Source organism: Piliocolobus tephrosceles, chromosome 13 (genome assembly GCF_002776525.5).
Source record: "Piliocolobus tephrosceles isolate RC106 chromosome 13, ASM277652v3, whole genome shotgun sequence".
Taxonomy (NCBI): domain Eukaryota; kingdom Metazoa; phylum Chordata; class Mammalia; order Primates; family Cercopithecidae; genus Piliocolobus; species Piliocolobus tephrosceles.
The window spans coordinates 80,555,001-80,579,972 of record NC_045446.1 but is presented as its reverse complement, the minus strand read 5'-3'; positions in this window follow the sequence as shown (position 1 = coordinate 80,579,972).

Here is a 24,972-nt window from a genome sequence, read left to right as displayed (position 1 = left end):
GTACTGGAAGTGGGTTCAGAAGGACATTTTTGGATAGCTATATATATTTCCTTGCTCTTAGATAATTTCTTAAATAAAAAACTACTGCTATCCATCTAAAACTTAAAATAATCTGGTAAAAATAGAATATGGTCCACATGAAAAGTCTACAATAATCCAGTGACATGAAATACAAATTTTCAGAGGTATTGGATCTGTGAGGAAAGAAGTTATTTAGTAGCATGATACACAGAAATGAGACATGAAAGTTGAAGCTAAATTACATTAATTCCAGAATTTAATGGGAGTTAAATTATGGAAACTATTTTTGCTAAAGAGCTTAGAGTGTTCTTGAATGCAGAAGTTCACTATAGCTTCCATCCTTACACAGCTTAGCATTTTCCCTGTTCTCTTCTTGAGTAGGTTTGAGATATTTCTTAAGTTCTTTAAAGTCAACCCCCTCTTCTTTAGCCATATTATATGGGTTTCTGCTGCTTGTGAATAAAACATGGTAACATATATTTAAACAGATAAATTAGATAAAATGTTGCATATGACAAATGTTATGAGTAGAGATAAAAGCATACCTTAGTGAAAGAAGAGAAAGCTAATATATTTTAAGTATCCTGAGGGTCAGTAGCATCTTTTTTGTCTTTATTATTATGACCTATATGTGCAGAAAAGCATCTTGCAAACTATCATTTCTCTACTAATGTTTATAAGAGTTGCCTTAACATTATTAGTGCACACTTTTGTGATCAGGTACTGTAGAGAAGGTGAGGATATATACCTAATAACACATAATCATTGTTTTTAAGAAACTTACTATCTTTTGGGAAAGGGAGACACCAAATATATAATATTAATGCAGGGCAAATGCAGAGATAGTAGCAAAATCCAAATAATTTAACATCCTTAAAAAGAAATGTTTGCTACATAAAGGTAAAGGAAGGTATTAAAAGACTTCTTTGTATATTTAATCTCTATTTCTCTTATATGTGACTGTTTCTCCACAGGCTTCCTCACTCACACTTTTTTTTTGACACAGAGTCTCGCTCTGTCACCCAGGTTGGAGTGCAGTGGCTCGATCTTGGCTCACTGCAAGCTCCGCCTCCCGGGTTCACGCCCTTCTCCTGCCTCAGCCTCCCAAGTAGCTGGGACCACAGGCGCCAGCTACCACGCCCGGCTATTTTTAGTAGAGACAGGGTCTCACCGTGTTAGCCAAGATGATCTCCATCTCCTGACTTTGTGATCCACCTGTCTTGGCCTCCCAAAGTGCTGGGATTATAGGCGTGAGCCACCACGCCCGGCCCCTCACTCACACTTTTTAAAAAGGGTTTACCTTCTGAAAGATTCAGTCACGAAATCCCAAATAGCAGCTGCAAAGTTTTGTAAACAACATATTGGATGAGGAAAAGAGAATATGAATTTCTGTAATACACATATGTTTCAGTAACAAGTTGGTTATTAACTTTCTATCTGAGATCAACCAAATCTTATCAATGAAGAATAAATGCAACAGACTTCTGTTCCTCCCTCCTACCTGCTCCTATAGTCCTAAAGTATGAAAATTAAACCAAACATGCAGTTTCATAATGACTATGAAATCATTTACAGAGCTGTACCAATATTCAGAGTAGACACAGAGTAAAAAACTCTAACCTCAATTGGAATCTTCTTATGGGAATGTAATACAAGTACTTACATTGCCTTGGTTTTAATTTTAATAATTCAGAATAGCATAACTGCTTTACATGGGCTGTATTAGAATATCTTGAAACTAGAGGACTTGGCTAAGTGATTTTTACAGTCCCATTTTAGCACTAAATAAACTTACAAATCTTGGTCATTATTTCTCAAACTAGATTTTTGAGAAGCCCCAGAGGTGATTGGATATTTTTATATAAAATGCTTAGAAGGCATTTTCTTCCTTATGGACCCAGAACCAGTTGATAATAACCTTTCTTGATTTTCAGCTTTTTATAGTAGTAGATATTTCTGTGTAAATTTATGAATTTAAAGTTATCATATAAACTCCAAATATTTTACTCATTAAATCATAACATGAAAGATCATTCAAGGATAAAAATTTTCTCTAAACTTAGTGGAAAAACAAGGTTACCATTGTTTTTAACTTTATTGAAAAACTTTTAATTTATAAAAGGAAGTTTAACAGAGTAAAATAGCTGTCAGCAAGTTAAGAGGGTGCCATTTCATTAACAGATTTATCTTGGTCTAATACTGAGAAGGAATAATCATAGTATTGTGTTTGTTTTGTTTTGCTATTTTGTAAAATATAATTTTAAAATTATTTTTACTGCTAACCTAATTTGTTAAGTGGATAGATCCTTCAAAGTCCAAACATATAACAGCTCAGGAAGATAAAAAGCAAATGAAGTGTATGGAACATTAATAAAAGTTTGAATATCTTGAAAGCTCTTTTTAACCCTAAAGTTTTACTAAGCTTCCCTGTACTTTTATGAATTTTTGGGGAAATAGTTATTTCTTATGCAAGCCAATGAAGCTCATTATAAGGTTCATTACAGTAAAAACCAGATGATAAAAGACCATGAGGCATTTATAATTATAATATTATATATCAAACCATTACCAATAACGTCAAGTGTTAGAGTTCTTTTTACTTATAAAAAATTTCAGACATAAAATGACTATCTTTCTCTTTTCTACTTTCCTATATCCATGTCCATACATTTGAAGTAAAGTATTACAAATCAGGCATGTAATTGCTTTGATGTCTTCTTTGAATTTCTTTATAAAGTACAAAAGTTAAACTCTTTAAAACCTATGTGACCTATATAAACCAAAACATTTTGAAATTTGGAGGAATCAGAGAAAGAGTTCTTTGAAATAGAAAATTGTTCTATCTCCTTGGGTGAACCACATCAGAGAAAAGTTGTACATTTATCAGACAGAAGATATTTATAGATTTCCTTTTTCTGAATAACTTTCAAGAAGTGATAGACTTCTTGCCAGGGTCAAATATTTAGCTTTTCTTAGTCATCTTAGTTTTTTTTAACTTCCATAATCTAATTATGTCGGCAGAATTTTACCTCACTGGAACCATTAGAATTGTTTTTTGTTGATTGCTAAAGTATCATTCCCTGTTTCTTCTAAGTATAATTTGATATATAGCTTCAAAATATATACCAATGGATATTCAGTAAGATATTTCCACATTAAGCTGCTGAAGCTCTCTCAACATTGATATTGGATATAATGGGAAAGAGTAAGCTCCAATTGGAGATCATAATACGAAGCTAGTCCTCATTTGAGTTCTTACCTGAAATTTGCAATACCTGTAAGGGTAGAAGAAAACCTAAAAAAAGAAATTATTTTAAAATGGCTGTCATACTAGACTGACAAAAGCACAAGTAGTATTAGTATGTAATAAAACACTCTATCAAAAATGACACAAATAATTACATCAAAGTAATATGAGCTCACCATCAAAAATGTGAAGAAAAAGAATACCACAAGTAAAAAATAGCAGAAAGAGTAGACACAGAATATAGGCAATGAATATTTCAGATACTGAAATAATGACATAAAAGATAAAAGTAGGTATGTTTTGTGATGGTTAACATTGAGTGTCAACTTGCCTGGAATGAAGGATGCAAAGTATTGTTCCTGGGTGTGTCTGTGAGGGTGTTGCCAAAGCAGATTAACATTTGACTCAGTGGACTAGGAAAGGCAGATCCACCCTCAATCTAGAGGTGGGCACAATCCAATCAGCTGCTAGCACTGACAGAATGAACGCAAGCAGAAGAACATGAAAAGAATAGACTGGCTTAGCCTTCCAGCCTACATCTTTCTTCTGTGCTGGATGTTTCCTGCCCTTGAATATTGGACTCCAAGTTCTTCAGCTTTGGGACTTGGACTGGCTTCCTTGCTCCTCAACTTGCAGACAACCTACTGTGGGACCTCAACTTGTGATCATGTGAATCAATACTACTTAATAAATTCTCCTTCATATACACATCTATCCTATTAGTTCTGTCCCTCCAGAGAATTCCGACTATTACAGATTTTGGTGCCAGGAGTGGTTCTAGTGGAACAGAATATTAATAATGGAGTACTTTGATTGGTTTGGGGGTTTCTGGAGTTGGCTCCTTAACATGGTTAGGCATCAAAATGCAAAGGACTCTACTTCTAGTATTATGGAGAACACCAATAGTCCCTGGCATGAACTGTTTAGAAAGTTATGCAAAATAAATGCCTTTGACATCTCTGATTCACCATTCATGAGAGGCAAGGTGTTTAGTGTCTCTATACATAATACCTTTGACCATATGTAAAGAAATACAGAATATAATGAAGTTGGTTAGTTCACTAAGTTCACTGGAAAAAGTGATGAAAGAAAATGATGAACTCAGGGATTCTTACTCCCAGCTTCAGAAGCAGATACTGAGCCTCAAATTTTCTAAGCCTGCCCTGAGTGAAAGTCTTATCCTCTGTAGAGAAAGAGCTAAAATTGTAGAAAAACAGACACAAACTCTTGTCATGCAAGTGGCTGACCTGCAATGAAAGGTGCATGCACAGCCTTGCCTGGTGTCTACTGTTAAAGTGAGGGCATTGATTGGAAAAGAATGAGACTCTACAATTTGGAATAGGACATGTGGGAGGACCCTGATGAAGCTGGAGACACTGAGCTTGTAAACTCTGATGAACAATTTTTTGACAGAAGAAACAGCTTCCCCATCCCTAGTGATGGCAACATCCCCTCCCAGACCCATGCTGCCATCAGTCTTTTTACCTTTGTCTGAGGAGATAAACCCTGTACTGCCTAAGGCAACAGTGATGGCCTCCCTTGAGGCAGTTGCCAGGCAAGATGATGTTGATTCTCTTCAGGACCCACTCCAACACCCCTATTTGCCTCTAGACCTATAACTAGAATAAAGTCCTGGCAGGCCATTAGAGGTGAGGCTCGGAGTGTGACCCACAAGAAGGTGCGCTATACTCCACAAGAACGGCTTGAGTTTTCCGATTTACATAAGCAGAAATCTGGAGAACAGGCATGGGAACGAATACTAAAGGTGTGGGGAAATGGTAGAAGGAAAGAACACAGAGTTGGATCAGGCTGAATTTATTGATTTGTGCCCACTAAAAAGAGATTCTGCATTTAATGTTATAGCTCAGTGAGTTAAAAAGGGTTCTAATAGTTTATTTGCTTGATTAGCTGGATTAAATATGGATTAAAAGATGGCCCAGTGTGAGCAAGCTGGAAATGCCTTATCTCCCATGGTTTAATATAGAAGAAGTGATACAAAGGCTTAGGGAGTCTGGGATGCTGGAGTGGATTATTCACTTTAGACCTACTCATCCCAGCTGGGAGGGTCCAGAAGATATACCCTTGGCCAATGTTTTGCAAAATAGATTTGTGAGGGCAGCACCTGCATCATTGAAGAGTTACGTGGTTGCTTTTCTCCCTATGCCAGATGTAACAGTGGGAACTCCAGTCACTCAAATATATGCCAAATTATACTTAGAAGAGACAGAGAATGGTATTTTAGCAATCAACAAAAAACAGTTCTAATGGTTCCAGTGAGTTTAAACTCTGCTGACATAATTAGACTCTTACATCTCAACTACAAAATTTAAATGCAATGGGAATAATTGGATTCCAAGGTGTCAGGGGCCAAGTGGCAGCAACTCAACTGTCAAAGGCAAGGTGGGTGTAGCTACTATAATGGACAGCCAAGGCAAAGCAGCAATCAGAATAGTCTGAATCCTGTAGAGCTCTGGGATTGGCTAATTAATCTCGGTGTTCCTAGAAGTGAAATTGATAGGAAGACTACTGCATTCTTACTTAATTTACATAAGCAGAAAACTTCAAGGTCAAGTGAACAAAAGACAAATTTGAATTGTAAAAACAGAGAATCAGGGTCCCTCAATCAACTTCCAGATTTAAGCCAGTTTACAGACCCAGAATCCCTAGAATGAAGAGGAGGCCAGGTTCCCTTGAGGAAGGACCCCACTACACTACCAAAAATTTGTGCTGTTAATCTTTCCCCCATCCTCTCTCAAGGAGACCTCTGGACTTTTACCAGGGTAACTGTGCATTGGGGAAAGAAAAATGATCAGACATTTCTGGGGACCACTGGACACTGGCTCTGAGCTAATGATTTCAGGGGACCTAAAAGGTAACTTTGGTCCTCCAGTTAAAGTAGGGGCTTATGGAGGTCAGGTAATTAATGGAGTTTTAGCTCAGTTCTGACTTACAGTGGGTCCTGTGGGTTACTAGACTCATCCTATTGTCATTTTCCCAGTGCTAGAATGCATAATTGGCATACATATATTTTGCAGCTGGCAAAGCCCCTACATTGGCTCCCTGACTGGTAGGGTGAGGGCTATTATGGTGAGAAAGGCCGAATAGAAACCATTAGAGCTGCCTCTACCTAGAAAAATAGTAAATCAAAACCAATATTTCATCCCTACAGGGACTGCAAAGATCAGAGCTACCATCAAGGACTCGAAAGACACAGGGGTGGTGATTCCCACCACATTCCCATTCAACTCTCCTATTTGGCCTGTGCAAAAGACATATGGATCTTGGAGAACGACAGTGGATTATCGTAAGCTTAACCAAGTGGTGACTCCAGTTGCAGCTGCTGTGCCAGATGTGGTTTCATTGCTTGAGAAAATTAACACACCTCCTTGTACCTGGCATGCAGCCACTGATTTGGCAAATGCCTTTTTCTCCATTTTTGTGTTTAAGGCTCACCAGAAGCAATTTGCCTTCAGCTGGCAAGGCCAAAAATATACCTTTACTGTCCTACCTCAGGGACATATCAACTCTCTGGCTTTGTGTCATAATCTAGTTCAGGGAGAAATTGATCGCTTTTTGCTTCCACAAGATGCCACACTGGTCCATTACATTGATGACATTATGCTGAATGGATCCAGTGAGAGAGAAGTAGCAAACACACTGGACCTATTGGTGAGACATTTGTGTTCCAAATAATGGAAATAAATATGACTAAAATGCAGACACCTTCTACCTCAGTAAAATGTCTGGGGGTCCAGTGGTCTGGGGCCTGTCGTGATATTCCTGCTAAGGTGAAGGATAATTTGCTGTACTTGGCCCCTCTGACAATCAAGCAAGAGGCACACTGTCTAGTGGGCCTATTTGGATTTTGGAGGCAACACATTCCTCATTTGGGAATGTTACTCCACCCAAGTCATTCAAAAGGCTGCCAGTTTTGAGTGGGGTCCAGAACAGGAGAAGGCTCTGCAACATGTGCAGGCTGCTGTGCAAGCTGCTCTGCCACTTGGGCCATATGATCCAGCAGATCCAGTGATGCTTGAGGTGTCAGTGGCAGACAGCGATGTTGTTTAGAGCCTTTGGCAGATCCCCCTCGGTGAATCACAGCAGGGGCCTCTAGGGTTTTGGAGGAAGGCCCTGTCCTCTTCTGCAGATGACTACTCTCCTTTCGAGAGACAGCTCTTGGCCTGTAACTGGGCTTTGGTGGAAACTGAACATTTAACTATGGGTCATCAAGTCACCATGCAACCTGAACTGCCTATCACGAACTGGGTACTTTCTGACTCATCTAGCCATAAAGTGGGGGGTGCACAGCAGCATTCCATCATCAAATGGAAGTGGTATATATGTGATCAGGCCTTAGCAGGTCATGAGGAAGCAAGTCATGAACAAGTAAGTTACATGAGGAAGTGGCTCAAATACCCATGATCTCCACTCTTGCTGCCCTCCCTTCTCTCCCCAAGCCTGCACCAATGGCCTCATGGGGAGTTCTCTATGACCAGCTGACAGAGGAAGAGAAGACTAGGGCCTGGTTCACAGATGGTTCTGCACGATATGCAGGCACCTCCCACAAGTACACAGCTGCAGCACTACAAACACTTTTTAGGACATCCCTGAAGGAGATTGGTGAAGGGAAATCTTCCTAGTGGGCAGAACTTCGAGAACTGGTTGTGTACTTGCATGGAAGGAGAAATGGTCAGATGTGCAATTATATACTGATTCATGTGCTGTAGCCAGTGGTTTGGATGGATGGTCAGAAACTTGGAAGAAGAATGATTGGAAAGTTGGTGACAAAGAAATTTAGGGAAGAAGTTTGTGAATGGACCTCTCTGAGTCGTCAAAAACTGAAGATATTTGTATCCCAGGTGAGTGCTAACCAACAGCTGACATCAGCAGAGAAAGATTTTAATAATCAAACAGATAGAATGACTCATTCTATGGACACCACTCAGCCTTTCTTCAGCCACCCTTGTCATCACCCAATTGGCCCATGAACAAATAGGCCATGGTGGCAGAGATGGAGGTTATATATGGGCTCAGCAACATGGACCTCTACTCACCAAGGCTGACCTGGCTATGGTCATGCTGAGTGACCAGTTTGCCAGCAGCAAAGACCAATTCTGAGCCCTCAATACAGCATCATTCCTCGGAATGACCAGCCAGCTACTTAGTGGCAGGTTTATTACATTAGACCTCTTCCATCATGGAAAGGGCAGTGATTTGTCCACAATGGAATAGACACTTACTCCAGCTATGGTTTTGGCTGTCCTGCACACAATGCTTCTGCCAAGACTACCATTCATGGACTCATGTACTGTCTTGTCTACTATCGTGTTACTCCACACAGCATTACCTCTGACAAAGGCACTCACTTTATAACTAAAGAAGTGTGGCAGTGGGTTCATGCTTATGTAATTCATTGGTCTTACCATGTTCCCCATCATCCTGAAAGAGCTGTATTGACAGAATGATGGCATGGCCTTTTGAAGGCACAATTACAATGACAACTAGGTGACAATACTTTTCAGGGCTGGGGCAAAGTTCTCCAGAAGGCTGTGTATGCTCTGAATCAGCACCCAATATATTTCTGTTGTACTGTTACTCCCACAGCAAGGGTTTATGGGTCTAGGAATCAAGAAATGGAAGTGGAAGTGGCACCACTCACCATCACCCCCAATGACCCACTAGCAAAGTTTTGTTTTCTGTTCCTGTAACATTACGTTCCTCTGGCCTAGAGGTTTTAGTTCCAGAGGGAGGAATGCTGCCACCAGGAGACACAACAATGATTCCATTAAACTGGAAGTTAGGATTGTCACCTAGACACTTTGGGGTCCTCCTACCTTTAAGTCAGACAGCTAAGAAGGGAGTTACAGTGTTGGCTTAGGTAATTGACCTGGACTAGCAAGATGAAATCAGTCTACTACTCCACGATGGAGGTAAGGAAGAGTATGCATTGGAATATAGGAGATCTCTTAGGGCCGCTCTAAGTATTACCATGCCCTGTGATTAAGGTCAATAGGATACTACAATACCCTAATCCAGGCAGAACTACAGATGGCCCAGACCCTTCAGGAATGAAAGTTTGGGTCACACTACCAGGTAAAAAACCAGCGTGCTGAGGCGCTTGCTGAAGGCCAAGGGAATACAGAATGGGTAGTAGAAGAAAGTAGTCATCAATACCAGCTACAACTACATTACCAGTTGCAGAAATGGGGACTGTTATTGCCATGAGTATTTCCTCATTTTGTTAAGAACATACTTGTGCATGTATACACTTGTACTTAAAAAGTTTTCATTTTATTTCCATTTTTCTTTATCATGTGACATAAGATTTATTGACTTCATAAGTGTGTTAACATTATGTAATGGTATTTGGGTTGGGGATTGGTGTGTTTCCGGTTGTACAAAGGATAGTTGTATTAAGTTAGGTATAATTATGGCCTTATTATTGTTGTTATTTGAAGATTATGTAAGATTTCAAGAGATGAGTATGGGTTCAAGTTGACAAGGGGTGGACTTGTGATGGTTAATATTGAGTGTCAACCTGGTTGGACTGTGGGATGCAAAGTATTATTCCTGGTTGTGTCTGTGAGGGTGTTGCTAAAGCAGATTAACATTTGAGTCAGCAGAATTGGAAAGACATACCCACCCTCAGGCTGGGTGACCACAATCCAATCAACTACCAAAGCTACCAGAATAAAAGCAGGCAGAAGAACCTGAAAAGACTAGACTGGGTTAACCTCCCAGCCTTCTGTGCTGGATCCTTCCTGCCCTCGAACACTGGACTCTAAGTTCTTCAGCTTTGGGACTTGGACCAGCTTCCTTGCTTTTCAGCTTGCAGACGGCCAATTAGGGGACCTCACCTTGTGATCACGTGAGTCAATACTTCTTAATAAGCTCCCCTCTATATATACATCTATCCTATTAATTTTGCCCCTCTAGAGAACCTTGACTAATGAAGTTTACTATGTCTAGATATTAAAAAAAATTACAAAAGTAATAAAAGACATAAATATGATCCAAGAAACTACCAAAATGAGCAGATTCAAAAATAATTTCCAAGGGAAGTAAAATAAATGAAAAAAATAAAATTTAAAATGATATGGACAGTTTAAAAAACAATTTGATTTCTCTGAAGGATGAAATATTTATCTAGAAAATATAGCATAATACATTTATTGGAATATATCACAGAAAAATGAAGTGTTTAAAACCATTTCAAAATAAAAGTGGAGACCGGGCGTGGTGGCTCACGCCTGTAATCTCAGTACTTTGGGAGGCCGCGGCAGGCAGATCATGAGGTCAGGAGATCGAGACAATCCTGGCTAACACGGTGAAACCCTCCCTATCTCTACTAAAAATCCAAAAAAAAAAAGCTAGCTGGGAGTGGTGGCGGGCGCCTGTAGTTCCAGCTACTCAGGAGGCTGAGGCAGGAGAATGGTATGAACCCTGGAGGCAGAGCTTGCAGTGAGCCAAGGTCACATCACTGCACTCCAGCCTGAGTGACAGAGCGAGATTCCACCTCCAAAAAACAAAAAATAAAAAACATAAAAGTGGAAGTAGGATACATGGGAAAAAGAGTGTAGAGGATCCATATACATACAACTGGAGAGCCAATTGGAATAAAAGAGAGAGGAAGATGCACAATATTTTAAAAAGTAAAGGGTGATAATTTGCTAGAAATCATAAAACATTAATAATGAAAATCAAATAATCTAACAAATTTTAAGTCTATAATTGATAAAGAGTGTATGTACATGTGTGTATATGTTTGTATGTTTGTGAACTAAGCTGTAGCATAACAATAACAACAGTAAGGACTTAAATCAGTTAATAAAAAAGATAATTTAACAAGCTGAATTCTCAAATCTAACAATGAAAACTAAAAAGAGAGTAATAATATTCTCATGGTACTAAAAGTAAATGTGTTAACTTAAAATTGTATAACAAGCAAAGCTAAGTTTTAAGAAGTACATAAAATAAAGACTTTTCAACTAGTAAAAAGTTGAGTATGTAATCAATCAATCTTCACTAAGGGAGTGTCTAAAAAATGTATTCATCAAAAAGGATGAAGACCAAAGACAGATGTTCTAAGAAGCTAAATGATTGCTAAGAAACAAAAACAAAAATTGTTAAACGTATGAGTAAATATAAATAAATACTGCCTGTATAAAAAGATAATAATAATTATTTTTTGAGATTTAATGACAAAGTTAAAATACTGGATAATTTTGGTTAATGTAGAGATCAGAGTGAAAGTGCCCTCATTTCCATATAATAAATTGCATAAAAGTAATTTAAATAACTTTAGAATTTTTAATCATACAAAATGAAACATCTGGCATAACTAACAATTCAATAGAACAAAATAATGTAATAATGTAAATTTCAGATTGTAAGTGGGGAAATAATTTTAAAAGGCTGCCTGTCTGTCCAAGAAAAAGAAAAAATTTTCATCATCCAAAAGATGGCAAAACAAGACAAAATAAAAATGGGAAAATGAATAGATTGAAAGTGAAAACTAAAGTGGTAAAAAAAAAAAAAAAAACCACACACACACACATCAAAGTATATCAGTATTAAAAAGTAAAAATCAGGCCAGGTATGGTGGCTCACGCCTGTAATCTCAGCACTTTGGTAGGCTGAGGTGGGCAGATCATGAGGTCAGGAGTTCGAGACCAGCCTGACCAACATGTGAAACTCCAGCTCTACCAAAAATACAAAAATTAGAAAGTTGTGGTCATGCATGCCTGTAAACCCAGCTACTCAGGAGACTGAGGCAGGAGAATCGTCTGAACCTGGGAGGCAGAGGTTGCAGTGAGCCCAGAACACGCCACTGCACTGCAGCCTGGGTCACAGAGCTAGACTCTGTCTCAAAAAAATAAATTAATAAAATAAAATAAAAAAGTAAAAATCAAAGTAACCACTCTAGTTAGAAGAACACAATTATCAAACTGTGGAAGGTAAGTTTCACCAAGAAAAAACCCTGATATGGAGTTCATCATGAAGGATTTTTATTATGGGCAGTCCTTGGGGACAAGAATACTAGAAGGGAAAGAAGAAGCAAGCCTGGGCGCAGCAAAGTGTTTCTTTCAATTCAGGGTCAATAACAGCTCTGGCTAACCCTACGGGGTTAAGAAACAAAAACTCCCTACGGGGAGCTCTGGAACTAGAATAGCCCTTTTGAGTTTTCATAATTTGAGTTGTAATGTCCAGGTTTGTACCATCAGTCAGTAGATGGAGATCAATCTAGGAGGAGGCATACACTTACATTCTTTACAACCTAAAGAGGCTGATAATATGGGTGTTTCATTTTAGGATATTATTAATTCTCTAATTATGATTTTTATCTAGAATCTAGAAAAAAAGAAGAGAAAAAATACAAAGCAGCAGAAAGAAGAAAATGGTAAGTGGAAAGGCAGAAACCAATAAAATTAAAAACAGAAAAAATAGAGAAAATTTTAATAGAAAAATCAAAGAAACATAGAGCTTGTTCTTCAAAAAGATCAATAAAATTGACAAACTTCCACCAAGTCTGACAAATGAGAGAAGACAGAAGACACAAATTACTGATATCAAACATGAAATAGGGGCTATCACTACAAATGCTGAAGAATTTGAAAGAATAATAAATGCTATGAACAACTATACCCATATGTATTTGACTAATTAAGACTATATGTTGTTGGTGGAGGAGTAGAACATAAATCAATGGAACAAAATAAATAACCTAGAAAAGGAACCACAAAAATTTGCCCCAAACTTGTTTTGGATAAAGCTGCAGAAGCAATTCAATGGAGAAAGAATAGCCTTTTCAACCAGTAGTGCTGAAGCAATTAGATGTCCTTTGGAGGGGTTGGGGCGGGGGGTAGAAAAACCTCAACCTAACTTTCACATCTTATATAAAAATTAACTCTAAATAAAACACAGATTTAAATGTAAATTGTAAAGCTATAATTTTAAAAATATAGACAAAAATTTTCAGAATCTAGAACTAAGGGAAGAGTTCTAAACTTGACACCAAATGAATGATCCATCAAAGAAAAATAATCCAATACACTGGACTGATCAAAATATAAAAGAAAGACTTGGACCCTGAAAAAGACCCTGTAAAGAGGATCAAAGAGACAAGCCACAGAGTGGGAGAAAATATTTGCAAACCACATCTGACAATGAACTAATTTACAGAATTTATAAATGACTCTCAAATCTCAACAGTAAATAATATCAATAATAATAATAAATCCAGTTAGAAAATGTTCAAAGATATGGACAGTCATTTCACCAAAGATGATATACACATAACAAGCACATAAACAGATGTTAAGCACTCTGAGCCATTAGGAGAGTGCAAATTAAAATGACAGTGAGATATCACCATATACATATCAAAATGGCTGAATTAGAATAGTGACAACACCAAATGTTGGCAACAATGCACATCATTCATTAGTTGCTGCTTGGATTACAACTCTGGATAAATGGTTTGATAGTTGCTTAAACTAACTAAAACATGCATCTAACATACAGCCCAGTAGTTGTACTACTAGGCATTCATCCCAGAAAAATTAACATTTTTGTTCATATAAAAACTTATATATTCATGTTCACTGCTGCTTTATGTGAAATAGTCAAAAACAAACAAACAAAAAAAACTAAATTTCCTTTCTCAAGTGAATGGTTAAAAAACTGTAGTACATTGGTGTCACAGAATACTACTTAACAATAAAAAGGAATGAATTATTGGTATACAAAACAACTTGAATGACTATCTTGAGAATTATGCTGAGTGAAAAAGCCAATCCCAAAGGTTACCTACTGTATCATTCCATTTATATTACAGTCTTGAAATGACAAAGTTACAGAAATGGATTCAAGATTACTATTTTCAAAAGGTTACAAATGAGAACAAGTGAGTATACAGAAAATAAGAAAGTGGGTGTGGCTATCACAGGGCAGTATGTGTGAAGGCAGAGTAATGCCCACCTCTCCCCCAACCCCCTCCAAAAAATATACGCGATCTAATCTTCTAAAATTGTGAATATATTATGTTACTTCATGAGAAATAAGAAATAATTAATATTGCAAATAAAAGTAAAGTTGCTAATCGACTGACCTTAAATGAAAGAGATAATCTTGTATTGTCTGACTGGGTCCAGGGTAGTCACAAGAGTCTTTTAAAGAGTGTGGAAGATGAATGCAGAACAATCAGCATCACAGTGATAGAGTAATGAGAAAGACTCAACAGGACACTGCTGGCTTTGAATGTGGAAGGTGCTCAAGAGCTAAGGAATGTAGGCAGCCTGGAGAAGCTAGAAAACTTCAGAACATGGAATCTTCTCTAGAGACTCTGGAAAAAAACATGACCTCATTAACGCCTTTTTTTTTAGCCCAATGAGACCCATCTCAGATATCTGATGCTGGAACCATATGATAGCAGATTTGCATTTTAATCCATTAAGTTGTGGTAATTTTTTTTAAAGCAGCTATAGGATAGAATTACAGAAGGATCTTGGTAGGGAAAGGAATATTCCATATCTTGAATATTTTGGAAGTGCTGGAAGAAGTACTATTGGGGAAAACTAGGTAAAGTGTGCATAAGATTGCTCTGTATTATTTCTTACAACTACATGTGAATGTATAATTGCTTTCAAATAAATGTTTAAAATATGTAATTATTATAAAAAACATATATTTACATAAAATATTTAATATATAAATACATGTTTAAAAATATGTAATTAGGGAATATATAATAAACATATACACATACATTTGTTTACATATATGTATAAATATATGTATATATACACATAAATTACACATAAATATATGTATACATAATATAAAAGATACATATATGTTAATAAATGTGTATGTATATTTGTGCAGGTGTGTTACATAGGTAAACTAACCTTTGTATACTAGTATATAAATATATTTAAATGTCAAACACACATTTAAATGTTAAACTCACCCATGTCTATGTGTGTATACATATATTCATATATATTTATACATATGTGTATATATGTACACACATATTTATTTATATATGTATATTTTACATTCCTTAATCATTTGAAATCAATTTAACTTTAGAATTTTATTTATATTGTGCCTAAGAGCTTAAACACTTTTTTATTTGAAATCACTTTATGAAGCTTGTGACTTAAAATATAAATCACAGTATTATGTTAATCATAGTCTTGATGTTAAAACGTTTTTCTAACAATTATTCCAATCTAATAAATTGATATTTACTTGTTTTAATGAAAAAAATAATTACTATATGGATATTTTCATGACTATATTTTATAGAGAGAAGTACTAAATTTATGAAAGAACTAACTTCTGGAATTGTATGACTTTTTAACATTAAGTTTAGGAGTACATGTGCAGATTTGTTATATAGGTAAACGTGTCAGAGAGGTTTGTTGTACAGATTATTTCATCAACCAGGTATTAAGCCTATTACCCATTAGTTATTTTTCCTGATCGTCTCCCTCCTCCCAACCTCCATTCTCCAAAAGGCTCCAGTGTGTGTCATTCCCCTCTATGTGTCCATTTGTCCATCATTTAGCTCCCACTTATAAGTGAGAGCATGCATTACTTGGTTTTCTCTTCCTGTGTTAGTTTGCTAAGGATAATGGCCTCCAGTTCCATTCATGTCTCTGCATAAGACATGATCTCATTCCTTTTTATGGTTGCATAGTATCCCATCATGTGTATGTACCAACTTTTCTTTATCCAGTCTATCACTGATGGGCATTCAGGCTGATGCCATGTCTTTGCTATTGTAAATAGTGCTGCAGTGGACATATGGGTGCATGCGTCTTTATAACAGAACAATCTATATTCCTTTTGGTATATACTCAGTAATGGGATTGCTGGGTCAAATGGTATTTCTCTCTCTAGGTCTTTGAGGAATCACCACACCGTTCTTAAAGCCAGTCTCAGCCTTTACTATCTAGTTTATTTAACCTTGTACAAATCACTTAAACTTTATGAACCTCAGTTTTCTCACCTATAAATTGAGGATAAGGATAGGATGCTTTGAAGTGTTTGCTCATGGTTGTGTCAGTAAACGACAGTGCTGTTTTTTGTTAAAAATATGCCACATCTACGTTGATATCAGATGAAACTTAAGAATATAGTGTTTGGATTATTATTGAATAAAAATGAATGAAAAGCTGTATGTACCAATCCCTGCCTACTCAGTCCAAAATTTAAATTTTTGTGGGCTTCATCAGAAAAGGTTTTCAAAGTGGTTCCAAAAGATTGTTTCCTCATTTACCTTTTTTACAGTGAGAAGGCCAAGTGATTTAGGGCATTTAGAAAGTGACTTTTGACTTCATGATGGGTGACATGGTTAGGATAGATCTCTACAAATATTCAGAAATAATAGGATTCTCTGTGTTTATGCTCTGACATTTTTGAATGTTTCTGATTTATAGAGAAGGTTCATTTTTTTCTGGCAGTGTTCAGCTTCTTCAGAGATCAAGTAAAACCTATTTCCTACTAGAAAGAAGGTAAATTGTGGGCTATCTTCAGGGAGACTACAGGCACCTGAGACACACATACTTTTCTAAATATTTAATGTCATTTTAGAAAATAAAAGATATCCATATAACTTTAATTCTAATGTGCACAGCTATAAATTAGATTTTAAGTCTTTTCAAAGATACAGGTGGAAATCATTAAAGTTCCCTTTGAGAAAGAAAAAACATAATGAACAGTAATTTGGTTTGTAACTTCTCTTCATGAATTCATTAAGTGTTAAATGCCATTGCATTTAACTGGATGGTATAGTTCCATAGGGCATTATTATCACGTATTCAAAACTAGAAACAGCACATGAAAATCAGTTCCTTGACTTTTGAGATAAGGGTGCAGAAGCTTGCATAAGAGAGAATCTTACTGTAATTTAATTAATTCTCCTCTTTTTCCAATGATTATGCTGAGAAAACAAATTTAGTAAGATGGAGAAACCCAGATCAAATGAGAGTTTCTCACTCTGGGAGCATTGTTTACTGGAATCTGTGCATGGTTACAAAAGGGTGCATGGATGGTTTTGGGTCTCTGGTCCCCCTGGGATGCAGACATCTCAGTATGTACAGTTGACTCCGCCTTCATCAGTACTAATATTGTGCCCACATTGGCAGGAGGTTCAAATTATTATTTAAAACTATCAGCTACTATGAAAAAGAAAATAGGTCACAGGAAAAGGGCTAGGAAGATATAGTGTAGTTACAGATGCCTTTGAGGCAGAGGGAGATTGTGGCAATGACAGCACAACAATGACGTAACACATTCAGAAAACTTACATAAAACTTTATAGTCTGCTGATAATATAGACAAATGAACTAAAATACCCCTTTGCCTGTATAGAGATAGAAAAACAAAGTGACTACTGTGGGTGAACACAGGAGTGATGGGCTAGGGTGTGTCATAAAGCTACCTCAGGGAAGAATAAGTGGAAAGCAGGAAGAATACAACTATTTAATCAATTATTTGCTGCTGTAGCCTGGACCTTGCTAGCTTTGACATTCCTTCACTTCCTTTAGTCCATAATGGATTCAGACAAAAATCATAAGAAAAGCATTGAACACTAGCAAGCTTTTTTTTATTATGGGATTACTTCTGTATTTCCAGGTTGGCCTGTAACTCAGGGACTCCCTGTAGGTAGAAAGCTCAAAGTTACTATAGTAAAGTCACCGCTGCCCTGGAACTTTCAGGGTAACATTGACACTTGGAGAAGATTATTTACAATCAGCTATTCAAAATGCTACATTCCACATCAGAACCTTCTGTATGGTTTTATGAAAGTGTTTTGCTGCACTCATGATTTTTGTGTATTCACTTCCAGTGTACTTTGAAGAAATTTTCCTAGTGAATAGCAAATGTCATAAAAATGTATCTTTTTGTGGTCCTTGTTATAATCAAGCAGAAAACTTACTTTTATCAAGTATAACACTAGTTCCGGGACTAACCTATAAACAAAGCAAAGTGTATCCAATACAGTCACCTCCATTTTTTTTAATCCAACAGATATTAATCCAACAGATTTGATCCAACAGAGTGCCCACTAAATACAAGATACTATTAGAGACACAGGAGAATTGTTCAATGAACAAATCCAAACATTCCCATGGACTTATATTTCTAATGGGTGAAATATACAAACAAAAATATATATGTCAGTTTAAAGTAAATGCTATGAACAATAATAATTATAGTAATAAAAATAATAGTAATACTATATGCCAAATATAATTAATATTTCTAAAATACTATTATTTTTAATTCATCTATAAGAAAGATACTATTAGTATTTTCATTTTAGAGATGAGGAAAGTAAGGCACAGAAAGATGAAGTAACTTGATCAAGTTGGGAATTATTAAGTGACAAATCTTCCAGTCCAAGGAAACTGACTCCAAACTTTAATAACGAATAAAGAGAGGTTAAGGGGGATTAAGAGAGATGGATGGTGTGCTGTTTTACATAAAGTGATTTGAAAAGTTTTCCCAAGTAACAAGGTATTTGATCAGAAATTTGAGGGGAATACAAGAGCGAGGCATGGAGATGTAGCTGGCACGCAGGTGTCAGGGAGACAGTTGTAGGAGTCGAAGTCATAAAAGTAGTGAGGGTTGAAAAAGGCTTCAAGAGTCAGACCATGCGGGACTCAGAGGCCATAGCAAAGTGTCTTGAATGATACGGTAGTCATTAGAGCTTTGAAGAGAAATTAAATGACTAAGAGTATTTCTAAATATTTAAGTTTTTAACTATTTTAAAGGAGGTACATAATATGCTGGTTAAAAATATTTGGTTGCTATTATCAAGGGAACAATTTACCTATGTTACCTTACTATGCCCTCAGTAAACCTATTCAGTATTTTTATATTATGCATACACAATTTCATCTATTATCTCAGAACATCTCATTATGTGGATCACCATGTTAAATTCTTGGAGTTTCCTGACCTGCTCATGGTCACACATTTAGTAGCAGAACAAGTACTAGAAAATCAGTTTTCTTGAATTATAGTATTCTTTATATTAGTTTCTTTCTTTTATTTTATATTTTTCCTCTTTTTTACATTTTGTTTTATTTGTGTTAACCCCAATTTATGACTGCTAGATAATATCTTCATTGTTAACAGTGTTGGAGGTAAAAAAGAAAGAAAGAAAGAAAGAGAGAGAGAGAGAGAGAAAGGAAGGAAGGAAGGAAGGAAGGAAGGAAGGAAGGAAGGAAGGAAGGAAGGAAGGAAGGAAGGGCGGGAGGGAGGGAGGGAAAGAAGGGAAAGAAGGAAGGAAGGAAGGAAAAGAAGGGAAAGAAGGAAGGAAGGAAGGAAGGAAGGAAGGAAAGAAGGAAGGAAAGAAGGGAGGGAGGGAGGGAGGGAAGGAAGGAAGGAAGGAAAGAAAATGCTGCTGAAAGATATTCAACTGCTAAAAGATCTGTTAGACTGCAAAGATTTTATGTTAACACAGGGTTTCCCTTGGGTGTCTACAGGCAAATGAACCACTTAATAAAGAGCCATCACACTTAACTCCACATGATCAGAAACTTGCATTTGTTGCTTTCTTTGCAAGTGTTGCAAATTAAAATGTGAAGCAAAAACTTCTTTATAAATGCACATTGCAACAATACAAACAGAGGGAAGTAGAGATCTGCAGTGGGCCGCTTCACTGCTTGCCTGCACCCAGTAACTGCCAACGACAAGACCTTTTACTGTCTACGCTGTTACCCAGACACTGAAAATTCATAAAGTCATTTCACTACTGGGTCTTTATTTAACAAACAAACAAAAATAAATAAATAAATAAAGATCAAAGAGACCATTTAAAGCAGAAACAATAACAATTTAAGAAATCTTCTTTATTATTTCCAACTTTTATTTTACATTCTAGGGTATGTGTGCAGGATGTGCAGGTTTGTTGCATAGGTAAATGTGTGCCATGTGGTTGGCTGTACAGATCAACCCATCACCTAGGTATTAAGTCCAGCATCAACTAGCTCTTCTTCCTCCTCCCCCATCTCCTCCCACCCTCTGCCCTCTGACAGGTCCCAGAGTGTATTGTTCCCCTCTATGTGTCCATGTGTTCTCAAACTTTAGCTCCCACTTATAAGTTAGAGCATGCGGTCTTTGATTTTCTGTTCCTGCATTAGTTGCTAAGGATGATGGCTTCCAGCTCCATCCATCCCGGCAAAGCACATTATCTCATTCCTTGTTATGGATGCATGGTATTTCACGGTGTATATGCACATTTTCTTTATCCAGTCTATCATTGATAGGTATTTAGATTGATTCCACGTCTTTGCTGTTATGAGTAGTGCTGCAATGAACAGCATGTGAATGTATCTTTAAAATAGACTGATTCATATTCCTTTGGGTATATACCCACTAATGGAATTATTGTGTCAAATGCTATTTTTAAGTCTTTAAGGAGTCACCACACTGTCTTCCAGAATGGTTAAACTAATTTACACTCCCACCAACAGTATACACACATTTTTTTTTCTATACAACCTCACCAACATCTGTTTTTTTTTTTTTTTTTTTTTTTGACTTTTTAATAATTGTCATTCTGACTGGCGTGAGATGGTATGTCTTGTGGTTTTGATTTGCATTTCTCTAATCATCAGTGATGTAAGGATTTTTTCATGTTTGTTGGCTGTATGTATGTCTTCTTTTGAGAAGTATCTGTTCATGTTCTTTGCCCACTTTTTAATGAGGGCATTTTTTTTTTCTTATAAATTTGTTTAAGTTCCTTATAGATGCTGGATATTACATTTTTGTAGTATCTAGCATTTGCTAGATGCATAGATTGCAAAACTTTTCTCCCATTCTGTAGGTTGTCTGTATATTCTGTTGATAGTTTCTTTAGCTGTGCAGAAGCTCTTTAGTTTAGTTAGATCCCATTTGTCAATCTTTGCTGCAATTTGTGTGTGTGTGTGTGTGTGTGTTTGTCATGAAATATTTGCCTGCGCCTATATCCTGAATGGTATTACCTAGGTTTTCTTCTCTTCTTCTTCTTCTTTCTTTTTTTTTTTTTTTTTTTTTTTTTTTTTTTTTTTTTTTTTTTTTTTGGAGTCTGAATTTCCTTTATTTCAAAAAAAGTAAATAATTATCCCAGGTTCCTGGGCATCTCCACAATGTTTTCCAAACAAATGCCTCAAAGAGAGAGAAATAGTGAGAGTGAGCGAGCGAGAGAGAGAGAGAGAGCACCTAGGTTTTCTTCTAAGGTTATTATAGTTTCGGGTCTTACATTTAAGTCTCTAAACCATTTTTCAGCTGATTTTTGTATATGGTGTAAGGAAGGGGTACATTTTCAGTTTTCTTCATATGGCTAGCCAGTTCTCCCAGCACCATTTATTAATAGGGAATACTTTCCCCATTGCTTGTTTCTGTTTATTTATTTATTTACTTTGTCACATTTGTCAAAGATCAAATGGTTGTAGCTGTGCGGTCCTATTTTCTGGGTTCTCTATTCTTTTTCACTGCTCTATGTGTATGGTTTTGTACCAGTACCATGCTGTTTTAGTTACTGTAGGTAGCCTTGTAGTAGAGTTTGAAGTTGAGTAGCATGATTAATAGTTTTTTTTTTTTTAATTCTGTGAAGAATTTCAATGCTAGTTTAATGGAAATTGCATTGAACCTATAAATTGCTTTGAGTCCTATAGCCATTTTAATGAAGTTGATTCTGCCTACCCATGGGCATGGAATGTTTTTCCATTTGTGTGTGTTATCTATGATTTGAGCAGTGGTTTGTAGTTCTCCTTGAAGATGTCCTTCACATTTCTTGTTAGCTGTATTTCTAGGGATGTGCTGTGGCAATTGTGAATGGGATTGTGTTCCTGATTTGGTTCTTGGTTTGCCTGTTGTTGGTTTATAGGAATGCTAGCAATTTTTGCACATTGATTTTGCATTCTGAGGTGTTGTTGAAGTTGCTTATTGGTTTAAGAAACTTTCAGGCTGAGATGATGTGGTTTTCTAGATATAACATCATGTTATCTGCAAACAAAGATAGTTTGACTTCCTCTCTTCCTATTTGAATGCTCTTTCTTTCTTTCTCCTGCCCGATTGCCATGGCCAGACTTCTGATACTACGTTGAGTGGGATTGCTGAGTGAGGGCAACCTTGTCTAATGCTGGTTTTCAAGGGGAATGTTTCCAGCTTTTGCCTAGTCAGTATGATATTGGCTGTGGGTTTGTCATACATGGCTCTTATTATTTTGAGGTATGTTCCCCACTAAAGATATTAAACATATCATCAACACAGAAAACTAACAAAGACATTCAGGACTTGAGCTCAGCTGTGGATCAAGTGGACCTGATAGGTATCTACAGCATTCTCCACCCAAAAACAACAGTACATACATTCTTCTCATCACTATACGGCACTTATTCTAAAATTGATCACATAATTGGAAGTAAAACATTCCACAGTAAATGCAAAAGAACTGAAATCATAAGAGTCTCTTGGTCCACTACACAATCAAATTAGAACCCAAGATTAAGAAATTTAGTCAAAACCATTCAACTACATGGAATTTGAACAATCTACTCCTGAATGACTCTTGGGTAAATAATGAAATGAAGGCAAAAATCAAGAAGTTATTTGAAACTAATGAGAACAAAGATACAGTGTACCAGAATCTCTGGGATGCAGCTAAAGCACTGTTAAGAAGAAATATTTTAAAAATTAAATGATGCCCTTATTTCTTCTATATTGTCTGTCTGCAATGAGTTGGAAAAGCCATACATAAAATAAGCAGGGAATGTGAACTACTGTAAATGAGACTTCTGAACTCTATAAATCAAAATCTCTACCAAAATGTTACTAACTGAAAACACTGTTACAGGTTTCATAGCCTGTAATTATTACTAACTAACTAATCATTTAAAGAAAGTAATTTGCATCTTAATTTGGTATATATTACCTTGTAACATGTTAAATGAAGGGCTCCCACATCACTCTTGATAACTTTATTCATAGATAAGCCTCTCTCAGATGCCTATCTCTAGACTGACATATCCACTAGGACAATGTTATTTACTTTTTATGTAGCCAATTAGAATTTTTCAACTAATAAAAGTATCAATAATTCATAAAGTTTTAACACGAGGAGAGTCTCTTTACTGACAATAACCACTAAAAGCATTGCAGGGCCACTCTAAACTATTTAGAATAACCATTTTCAACTGTATTTTGTCTATAAATTTTTTCATTTTAATAGTTTAATAAGCCAATCCAAAGAAAATACATAGTAAAAAGCAAATTCCATATATTACTGACCAAAATTTACATTTTTCTACATTTGTAGAATTCAAAGACGAAATATAAACAAAATATAAGAGAAAGACATTCATCCTTAAGAAGCATGTGTTTATTTAAAAGTCTATAATCAACTTTCTAAAGTATATTGTATCACTTATTAAGAAATTAAAACTTGTTTCATTTAGAATATTCATCAAATTTTAGACCTTAATTTCAAATTACGTCAGCCTGCTTTTGTGCAGAATAAGCCAAATAAAGCTGATCACAGGGGAAAAAAAGAGAGAGGAGAGAAAAAGAGAGAGAAGAAAGGTAGAGAGAAAGAGTGAGGGTATGAGAGAGAGAGAAAGGTATTTTAATCTGTCTCATGTTATTTGTAAAAGCAGAAGTGCATATGGAAACTATGAACCTACTTTACATATAAGTGGCACCTGGGCAACTATTTGAAATTGGATCATGCAGAAAATATTTAATTGAGGATAAATTTAGATTTCCATTCTCTGGGTGGACAGAATGAGCACTGTAAAATTTTCAAACACTTTATAAACAGAAACCTCATTATTATTATTATATTATGTATATTCATTAGAAGTGGTGCTTCACCATTCTCTCAACTACAATACCTTTTCGCCACCTTCTACCTCAGTCCATTTTATCTCATTTGGCACTAAAATTCCCTTACCACTCTTCTTAATAATATAACCACAAATGTGGAGAGGTCATAAAAGTTTTCCTTGCATAAGATAGGTTCTCTTCTCAAGACTAGATCATAAGCTGAGAAAATGATTCACTTGTTCACTTCAGTACTCATGGAATCTCATTTGAAAGTGAAAATGCCTTCTCTTGGCAACAAAGGAATACAATATAATGATACACAAAAGTACTATTGGTTAATTAGGCTTATATAGGCAAACTGGTCACCTAACTAAACTTTATAAAATTGATTTCATGGGTAAAATATTTCGATTTAAAACCTTTATTTTCAAGTGAATTATTATAATAGTATACATTTTCCTGCTGGAATTTGCTGTACTGACATTGTACTGCCACTCCCTTTTATCATAAAGAGCTTGTTAAATTGTGGGTATCTTATAAAAGGGAGAAAACATATATGTAGAGATTAATTTTATTTAAAACATTCATTTGCTTATAAGATTACTCATTAGTCATCTGATAGGGAGCAAATATCTGATGGTGTGACTAAAGGGAGAGCTGAGATTTCAAGAATCAGGGAAAAGGGCTGTAGAAGAAAAAGCAATAAATTTCTGGAATCCAAGGGATTCTGACATGGGGTAGGGTTTACAAATGTGGTGTTACATGTGGCATAGTTGTAGAAGAAATCACTGGGCCAACAGAAGGAAGAGGATAAAGAAGAGAAAATTAAAGAATCTTTGTGGAGAATACCTTCATCTGCTTAGAAATTTTGTCTG